Here is an 11,079-nt window from a genome sequence, read left to right as displayed (position 1 = left end):
GTGGCATGAAAACCCACAAGTACAGATGCATAAACAATGAGTCACAAAAATTATTTGAAAGTAATAAATGCTACAATGGAAATGAAAGTGGTATTACGGGGTAAAGAGGAGAATGAATTATGAATACATCCAGGGAGCCTTCTGAACAGAATAAGCAGCAAATGCATGGTCCTGAGGTCACGAAGAGCTTGGCTCACTTGTAGCAGTGAAAGGAGGCTGGCCAGCAGGACTGGAAGAAGGGGTGATAGAGATGAGAAACACAAGATCAGGTTTCTGCAGTGACTGAGGTTGGAACTTTCAAGCTTGCTAGGACCGTCTCAATTTTTTGTAGTAGGGGCTGTGATATCTTTGTAAAACTCAGGCAGAGTGACATAGGCCTCCAAATGTATTAGGATAAGATGGTGTGGATATTATGTTAGTGTTCTGTTGCACTTTTTTCTAAATGTGGGTCTTGAAGTAGACAATAAATAAAGACACTTCAGCATGGATTATCCTTTTCCCCACATTGTTATAACTATTCTGATCAAATGAGTAGGTCCATACCAATATATGTCAACTTTAACATCAAGAAGGAGGAGGAGGAGGAGGAAGAAGAAGGCAGATTATAAAAAGCAGACCAATTCAGTACAGTTCGACAAAAGTATAGCATACAAGGGCTAGACAGATACCTCAGTGGTTAAGAGAACTGGCTTCTCTTCCAGAGGACCTGGGTTCAATTCTAAGTCACTACAAGGAGGGTCACAATGATCTCCATAACTCTAGTTCTATCCAGTGCCCCACTCTGGCTTCCATGAGCACCAGATATGCAAGTGGTACACAAACATACATGCAGACAAAACATCCATATGCAGGGCTGGAGAGATGTCTCAGCCATTAAGAGCACTGGCTGCTCTTCCAGAGGTCCTGAGTTCAATTCCCAGCAAACACATGGTGGCTCACAACTGTCTATAATGAGATCCAGTGCCCTCTTCTGTGAGATCTGAAGCCCTCTTCTGTTGTGTAGGCATACATTCAGACAAAACACTGTATACATAATAAATAAATCTAAAAAATCCATATATATAAGATACAGTAGAGGTATATTCCCTGAGTTAAAAAAAAATACATGAGCATAAATTGGAATGTAATTTTAACGTCTTTCTCTTCAACCATTTCAATTCCTCTTTTTTCTCTTATTCATTTGACAAAATTTTAACTTCCCACAGTAATCCCATAAATGAACTGATGTATATTTATGTACAGAAATATGTAAATGAGTATGTCAAGCACTGTGACAGCTAAGCAGAGATATTTCACAAAAATATCTAGGTACTGGAGAGATGGCTCAGAAATATGTCCTGTACTTTGAACCACAGACATTTTGTCCCACAGTTTTGCTAGCTCAGCAATTTAGGAGCAAAACCAAGCTTTCTATCTGTGGCTGACAACATCCTGAACTCCAGTTCCACGGCACCTGGTGTCCTCCTCTGAACTCTGTAGGCAACTGCATTCATGCATGTGAGCACATGTGAGTGCACACACACAAACACACACACAGTTAGAAGAATAAATCTCAAAAACAGGCTAAGAAATGTCACTAATACTCAAATATTTAAATATCAGAATAATATAGAAGAGATATGAAAATATAGGATAGTATTGGTTTACTTGAGAGTCATTAAAAGTAGCACAACAGAGGACTAAAGAAATGGCTCAATGGTTGAGAGTACTGGCTGGCTGCTCTTGAAGAGGATAGGGGTTCAATTCTCAGCACTCACATAGCAGCTTAAAACAATCTGTGTCCCAGTCCCAGGGGTTCTGATACTCTCTTCTTGTCTTCATGGGTACTGCATACATGCACACAGATATATATATATATATATGCAGAGAAAACATCCCCCTCCACACACATACACAATCTAAGCCTGGTGGTGGTGTATGACTTTAGTCCCAGCACTTGGGAGGCAGAGGCAAGTGGATTTCTGTGAGTTCAAGGCCAGCCTGGTCTACAAAGTGAGTTCCAGGACAGTCAGGGCTGTTACACAGAGTCCCCATCTTGGGAAAAAAAAAGGTAAAAACAAAATTTTAAATTAAGTAACATTTAAGGGCTTGAGAAATGGCTCAGTGGTTAAGAGCACTTGCTTCTCTTCCAGAGGACCCAAATTCAATTCCCAGCACTCACATGGCAGCTCACCGCTGTCTATAACTCCTGTTCCAGGGGACCTGACAGCCTCATACAGACATACATGCAGGCAAAATATCAATGTAAATAAAATACAAATAGATAAATTATTTTTTAAAGAAGTAACAGATTTAAGCTGTCATAAAGCATACATAGTCTTCTAGTCAACACTCCTATAATTTAGTGCTGATGGGTATGGTGATTTTAAAATGTGTGCACAGCCTTGACTCACCACTTTAGGAAATGGAACCTGATTCCTCTTCCTGAGACTAGTGACTTCCTCCTGATGATTAGAGGGCATGTGGCAGCATACACCTGTTGAGTCTGGGTCATTATAAAAACCTGAGGCTCCCTTTCTACTCTCCCTTAGATCACTTCCTCTGGAGGAAGCCAGCTCCCATACCATGAGGACACATCAGCAGAAAGTCCCACGTGGAAAGAACAGTCATCAGGGAACCGAGCCTCCTGCCAATAGTCATGCAAGTGAGTTGTTGTATTGGCTGAAGATGTCCAGCCCTAGGATGACTTCAGAGGAATGCAACCTTAGTCTTGATTGCAACAGCATGAGACTGAGTCATGTAGCTCTGCTCCAACATCAGCCCCTAGTTGCTGGCCCAGCAAAACTGTGAGATGAAATGTTTGTGGTTTAAAAGTAATGAATCTGTGGGGGTTAACTGTTACACTGTGATAGGTACAACAGAAACTTTTTTTTTTCAAAGAGAGAATTTGGCAGATAGTACCAGATAGGCAAATATCAACTACTTTTGCTCACATATCACATATGATCCCCAGATTTTGTTTTTGTTTTTAGTTTTTTCCTTTGGATGTAACACTTCTTAGACTCATGAACTCAAATAATCCCTCCTACTTCAGCCATCTGAGTTATCTGGTAACTATAGGTATGTGCCATGGGTGTCTAGTACACTTTGAAGTATTTAGAAGTTTTCATCCCATGCATGTACTCCACATATCTACCAAACTGCACTTAATCAGGTGTGTCTGTAGCTAAGTGATGTTTAGGTGACAATGTGAACTAAGTTCCTAGGCTGTTGAGAAATATCCTTATTTTAATCAGACAAGATGAATCATAGGAGGAGTGGTAGTATGGCCATAGTTCTTGTTTTCATCAAAGTATTTATAAAGATAATCTTTTAAAACACTATGGGGTTCCTGGCATGTACCATAACACCAGGCATAAATATTCTTTTCTTTTGTTGGGAATGGAGGGCAGGTGCAGCTAGATGGCCTCAAACTTGTTATCTTAGCTTCCCAAAGAATTACAAATGCACAACTGCCTACCATCCCTGACCTGAAAGTAGTACACATTATCTTAAATCTACCTTCAAATATGATTAACAGTTTGTCTGGGTATATAATTCTCTCAAGACTTTGAAGGTCCTGGTTCATTGTCCTGTGGCTTCTACTGTGTTCTTCTGATTCTTGGCTCTTTATAAGGAAGCAAGTTTTTGGTCTTTCACTCTAAACCTTGGTCTCCCATAGAGAAATTCTCCAATCCCTGTGTTGGGTACCCGGTGGACCCTGAGTCTAGGCAGTCATCATCCTTCTAGCTTGGCTCTTTTTGTTGATTAGTTCTCAGGTCATTTTTTTTTTTTTCTGTCTCTACATTTTCACACGGTGCCTAGATTCTGTTCTTTAATCCTTTAAGTTTTTCATCTCCCCACACTTTTTTTTTTTTTTTGAGACAGGGTTTATCTATGTCACCCTGGCTGTCCTGGAACACGCTGTATAGACCAGGATGGCCTCGAACTCAGAGCTTTGCCTGCCTCCGATGGGATTAAAGTCCTGCACCACAACCACCTATCTTCATTTCTCTTTTTAAAAATTGCATTCTATTTATTTTGTGTGTTAATGTGGGCATGTGTGTGGTGCCCCAGGTGGTTTGTCTTGTGGGTCCTGGACACTCAACTCAGGTCATCAAGTTTGGTGGGAGGAGCCTTTACTCATTGAGCCATCTTGCTGGCCCTCCCATTTCATTTACTCTCCCTCTGGCTTTTATATCACTTCTTAAATGTTTTTTCTTAATGTGTGAAGCCCCCTCCACCTTTTTAAATAGGATAATTGTTAGAAATTTCTTGTTTTAAAGAAAGAGGTGTTAGAAATGAAGCTGGAGTATGCAGGGCCAGATCTTGGGGAACATTATCATGTTGAGAGTCTTAAACTTTCAAACATCTGGGAGCATTGCTAATTTTAAAGCTGTAGTTTGATCAGATTTACAGATTTAGAGTGGAGTTACAGGCAATTATGAGCCAACAGATGTGGAAGCCTATAACCAAAAGTGGGTCCTCTGTAAAAACAGTATGCATTCTGTCAAGATACCTCTTAGGCTTCCAAGTTCAAAGATTTTTTTTATTTCTGTTATATGTTTAGTTTCTTCTGTTTGTTTTGTTTTGAGTTAGGGTGTCACTATATAGCCTGGGCTGACTCTAGAACAGAATAAAAAGTTGGGTAGGATGGGGGAAGTGGGAAGTGAGTGTGAACAGTGCAGGTGGTATGGGGTAGAGTTTTAGCAGTGTCTCCACAAAATCCATTCATCCATTGGTGTTTGGTTCAGAACTTGCCCCTCCCTCCCGCCATCATACTTAGTCAGTAGTCATTGACTGCACAATTGCACAATCCAGGCTTTGAAAAATTCTCTGAATGAACTTGGATAGCTCCATATACTGAATCAACTGGTAGTTGGAGTCCTAGTTTGCCATCATTTTTCCTACATCTGTACCTTTTGTAAATTTTTTCCCAATTTTATTGTGTTCTCACCTTCACCCCAAATTATTACTGTCCTCTAATGAACTGCAATCGGCCTCTTGTCCTCTAAGCTTACAGTATTTGCTTTAATTTTTTCTTTTAAACAACACATTGCCCTGTGATACCTTACTTAAGCTGTCATTACCCTTTTAGATTTGTTAATTGTACATTCATCAATTCACCCAGGAGTTATCTTGTGGCTTTGTGATGAATGCAGAAAACCTATACACTAACAGGTATATTTCATTCCATATGGTAAGTACAATTACAGACATAGGACAAGAAGAAAAGAAAATCTCAAGTCTGGAAACCCATTTCAAGTGAGCAAAGATGTGGAACCTGAAGCAAGGTATTTGGGAGGAAATTGTTAACATCCATCATTTTAAAGAGAGAAATGTTGGAAATAAAGCTGGAGTAGGCAGGGCCAGATTATAAGCGACCTCGAATGTCATGTTAGGAGTCTCAAGCTTCGCTTTTCAAATGGCCAGGAGCATTGGAAAACTTACATTTGTAATATGATCAGAGTTATATTGGAGAAACTGGTCTTGGGTGGAGGATTTGTGTGTGTGTGTGTGTGTGTGTGTGTGTGTGTGTGTGTGTGTGTGTGTGTGATACAAATGTAAAAGCAGGCACATCTTCCTGCTTTCCAGATGCCTGGCCACAGACAGTGTGACCAACAGTCTCTCAGAAAAGCAGGTGTATGTGTCCAATAGACAATTGAATTATGAAGCTCAAGGGTGAGATCTGAAGTAGAAATAATACATTTAGGAGTCTTGCGTATAGAGAAAGTATTTAAAGTTAGGGGACTAAGCAACTTTCTTGAAGAGAGTACACTGCTACTAAAAGATAGATGGAATCACTTCTTAAAGGTGGACTATCAAAGATCGTGAAGGAAATAGCTAAATAGTATCAGGAATGTATAAGGAGAGCAGGGTGTGATGTCCTGTAATGTTAGCACTTGGCAGGCTGAGGCAGGAAGATGGTGAGTTAGAGTCTAGCCTGAACTATGTGGTGAGGCAGACAAAAAGGGAGGCAGTCATAAAGAGAACTTCAAGTGTTTCCTACATAGGACAATGAATCTGAAGAGAGAGGAATCAGTGCTGTCAAAATGCAGCATACATTTCCTGGAAAATGGCCACTGGATTTAGTGATAATGTCACTTAAAGAGGCGTAGCAGGACTGGTAACCTGGAAACCAGGTAGAGTGGGGGATGAGACAGGAGTGGGAAATTAAGAAGTGAAGTCAGTGACTATGACACATAGCTTGCTTGCTTGCTCAGGAACTGTATGTAAAGACAGCTTAAGTGGCTGTGCCCTCCCACCTCACATAGTTCTAATCACATGGCAAGAAAGGCCTGGCAATTTGACAGTTGTGTTTGGTAAAGATTAAATAAATGAGTCTAATCATGGGGTGCCAAGCCTTTAAGGTTTTGCTCAGGGATTCCTCCTTGACTTTAACTTTTCCTTTAACTATTTTCTTTCTTGTCTGTTTAATGTTGAAAAAGGTTTAGGTGCTGAGTTTCCTATAGATTCCTTCATATCCCATTTTGAAAAGCTGGCTCAAACCACTTCCTGCTTTGCTCATTAAAAAAATAATAGCTCTTATTTACATAGCAATCAGGATTCCATCAAGAAATGCTGTGTACATTAAAAAAACAAAACAAAATAAGAAACGCTGCGTGCATTAAGTCTGTCTTGATGTTGTTCTAATAGTAGAATAACAAAGTTGGTCCAGTTTAAATACAGGGGTGTGGGGGTGGAGAGGTGCCTTGGTCCTGCCTCAACTAGATGATGGGACAGACTTAGTAGACTTCCTAATGGAGGCCTTACTCTCTTCGAGGAGCTGATGGGAGAAGGAGGGAGTGGGGAGAGTGGAAGGAAAGGAGGGAGGGGGAATTGGGATTGGAATGTAAAAAATAAATCAACAATAAAAAAGAATAATAAAGTTGTGATTTTGTTTATCTCTCCAAAATTTAGTGTTGTTGTGCAAACTTGTAACAGATGGGGGAAGCTGGGCTTCCAGAATCAAAGACTGGACTTTGTATCCCATGGCACTTGAGAAATTTTATTGAATGACTAGTTATTTCACGGGCCCTCGCACACTCGAAATGACTGCCCAAGAAGGCATATTGAAGAAGTAAATATAGTCAAAAGACTGATTGAAAGGTTTCTTGGGCAGCTTCTGATATTCAATGGCGCACACGATAAAGCTGACATTGTTAAATTTGCCTGGCTTACAGGTTTTGCATCACTGTGAGATCTTAAGCTGCATCATGCTTGCTTCCAAAAACATGCACTCTTACATATTTAGTATTTTCTTGCCTTGTCTGTCATTTTTGATGGCTGAGTACTTGGTCATAAGAAAGCTATTCATTCTCAAGCAGCAAAGACTCTGGGAGTGAGTTCATGGTATGTTTGAGACGGACGACATGCTTAAGGGGTTTCAAGGGCTTTCATTTCAAAGGTAGAAACACGAAGACAAAAATGTTATCAAAGATTTCATACAAATGTTGAACATGAAGCGTGCAGGCACCTCACCTCACTGGGATGTATACACAGAAGTAGAATATTTGTGGAAATGATCATGTTGGTAATTCCTTGTTTATTTTCTTGAGGAATTGCTACTATTTTCCAAATTTGATGTACATAATTATTTTCCTCAATTCTTTTAAAGACAAGATCTTGCTACATAGTATGAACTAGACTCAAACACATAATGATCCTCCTGTCTCAGCCTTTCTTTTTTTGTCTCTTTCTTTTTCATTTTTAAAAAAATTAATTAATTATTTTTTTGTTTTTCATGACAGGGTTTCTCTGTATTGCTTTGGAGCCTGTCCTGGAACTAGCTTTGTAGACTGGGCTGGTCTTGAACTCACAGAGATACACCTGCCTCTGCCTCCCAAGTGCTGGGATCAAAGGCGTGTGCCACCAAGGCCAGGCTTCTTTTTTATTTTTTAAGACAGGGTTCTTACTGTGTAGCTTTGGCTGCCTGGAATGAAGTAGCTCAGGCTGACCCCAAACTCAAAAGAGATCCACTTGTCTCTGCTGAAATGAAAAGAATTGAATACCACTATGCCAGCTTTACTAGCCATTTTGTGTGTGTGTGTGTGTGTGTGTGTGTGCTTGGGGGTTTTGTTGTTTTATTGAGTTTTGCTTTGCTTTGTTTGAGATAGGATCTTGCTGTATAGCCTTGAAGATTTTTATTGGGGTGGGGTGGGGGGGGTGTGTGCTTCCCAACAGGGTTTGTCTGTGTAACAGAGTCTTAGCTGTCCTGGAACTCACTCTGTAGAACAGGCTGGCCTCAAACTCTGTAGAGATCTGTCTGACTCTGCCTCCTGAGTGCTTGGATTAAAGGTGTGGCTGAGCCCTGAATTATTAATGTAGATCAGGATGGTCTTAAATTTTGTATTGGAACTATACTATGGACTACTAAACCTAGCACTCACCTTTTTGCTACTATTCCAAGAGGTGTTACTAGGCATCTTATTGTGGCTCTAATTTACATTCTCTGATGGTTAGTGGTTTTGAGTACCTCTGCAAAACCTCTTTTCCACAGCACCTGTCCTTTGGTAAAAGGCCTGTTTAGCTCTTTTCCCACAGCTGATTAGGTTATTATTATTACTTGCTATGGAGTTGAGTTCTTTATATTCCCATGCTTATTTTAGCATTATGTATAGTAGCTACGAGCAGTTAGTGTCCATTGAAAGACCCGCAGAGGGCGTGGACCCTCACGCCCTGACTCAGAAAAGGTGCCCCCCCCCCAAATCACTCACGAGAAGCGGTCTTAATGCAAAAGCATGAGGTCTTTTATATTCCAGTGCACTGGGGCCAGCAGCCATACTCCACGTGGGGTAGAGGACTGGGAACCCTGGGTGCAGGGTTTAGACAGCTTTTATAGGGTTACAACAAAGCCCGCACATCACAAACCAATCATCTCATAGTATCCAGTGTGGACCAACCAATTTGAACTATCCAAGCCTGCACTTCGCTCAGGAAGTCTGCTTTCACTAGGGCTTCTGGGTGGTGTGACAAGGCTCATTTCCTGTGTTCATTCACTCACAGGTGCTGTCCTAAACCTCCCTGTCACGAATGTGACCTTTTGCCTACTCACTGCTAGGGGGCAGAGTCTAGGGAGAGTTAGGCTAAATTTTCCATCCTTATACCATCAGTGGATGAACAAACTATGTAGTACACATGAGAGTGTGTACACCCCTCCCCCCCAAGTCTCTGCAGGCTTATAAGGAAGGGGATGCTGGCACCTGAAACACAGCTGTAACTGGACCACACCATGCTGAGTGGAATGAGACAAGTGCAGATAGAGAACAGTGTGAATGCACTTGTGTAAAATTTAAAAGGCCTATCTCATAGAACCTGTAGAAAAGTGGTAACCAGAGGCTGGTGGGGGCAGAGGAAGGCTGGGAAAAGGAAAATTGGTCAAAGGGAACCAAGTTACAGTTTGAAAAGTTTTATTGACTATGGCATTGCATGGAGAATGCCGTTTATATACCATGTATTTTGAGGTTACAGATTGTTTTCAAACATTCTCATAAGGAAAAGTTAAGCTGTTGAGATAATGGATATAGTAATTTGAATCTTACTAAAAGTCTATATAGACTGAAAACATCACATTGTATCCCATCATTATTAATGAATTAAAAATAAGACTGAAAGGTTGGTTGTGATGGCACAGGCTTTTAATCTCAGCACTAGGAAGGCAGAAGCAGGTTGATCTCCATGTAACTGAGTCCATCCTGGTCTATACATCGAGTTCCAGATCAGCTAGGAACACAGAGACCCTTTATCAAAATAAAAATGCATTTCCCCCCAAATCGAAACAACAAAAAATGAAAAGATGACATTGTCAGCTCCATGGATGCCTGCCACAGGCATAGACTGGGCCTTAATGCATCTTTGTACACCTAATGTCAAGCTCAGCTTTGAAAATTGTATGTAAATGGAAACTTACTTGGAATTTGGAACTGTGTGTAAAGGACACCAGGAAAACCACCTTAGAAACAGAAAATGTATCAGGTGGTGGTGACACATGCCAGGCCTTTCATCTCAGCACTCAGAAGGCAGAGGTAGGCGGATCTTATACAGAGCAAGTTCCAGGACAGGCTCCAAAACTACTACATCTGTCTCGGAAAAAACAAAAACAAAAACAAAAACAAAAACAAAACCCACCACCACCACTACTAAAAAACCAAAGAGAGGTTAGGAGAGAGAAAATGAATCTGATTCTAGAAAAGATAAGTATGAACTGTAATATAGATTTAATGAAGTCATTCCAGATAACCAAGGAGGCCCCATATTATCTTAGTATGAGTATAAAGCATGCTATAGATAACTGCCTGTCCCCATTTCCACTTACAAAACGAAAGTGTGGTCTTAACCTTGCTCTGGCTGTGAAATGTGCCTAGATCGCAGAAAACACATTGTTATAGATAAATTTGAAGTTGAGAACACGCTGAACTAACATCTTCCCTATACTGGTTTAACAAAAAACATTTATCAGTTATTAATTATATATTTATAATAAGGTTTAACTCTACAGCCCAGGCGGTTCTGGATGTAGCTGGTTTAGAAATTGAGCAATCTTGCTGCAGCAGCCTCTGGCATGCTTGGATTATAGGCGTAAACCGCGACGCCCAGCCCCCTTTGAAACCAATTTCACCTGTTCTCTTTCTAGTTAGCATAGCCACTAGAAAACCCTAAATAGTTTGTGCGACTGTGCTTCCCCAAGATGAACTCCCAACACCCTTTGGGCTGTAGGTAGCGGAAGCACGGCAGGCACGTAACCCAGGCTCGATTTCCTCCTAGTGAGAAGGGGCTGGGTCGGCGTGAGGTCAGGGGCGAGTGGGCTGGACAGCGACAGCCCGGAGCAGTGGCTCCGGGGAGGCTCCGAACCCGGAAGGACCGGGTCTCGGCGCGGGCGGAGTCTGCGGGCCAGGTGTCCCGAAGGCGGGTGCGTGAGCGGGGTGTTCAACAGGCAGCCGCCCGAGGCTCGCGTGGGCAGAGGCGCGCGCCGCCGCACGTCCGCAGGGGAGGCGGGAGCGCGGAGGGCAGGGGGGAGGGGGCGGAGCGCGAGGCGGGGCGGGGCGGGGCCGGCGCGGGCTTCTTCTGCGGGCGCGCGGCCTGCGCCCTGGAGCCGGGGAG

This window comes from Phodopus roborovskii, unplaced genomic scaffold, assembly GCF_943737965.1.
Source record: "Phodopus roborovskii unplaced genomic scaffold, PHOROB, whole genome shotgun sequence".
In the NCBI taxonomy this organism is placed as follows: Eukaryota; Metazoa; Chordata; class Mammalia; order Rodentia; family Cricetidae; genus Phodopus; species Phodopus roborovskii.
This window is presented reverse-complemented; position numbering follows the sequence as displayed.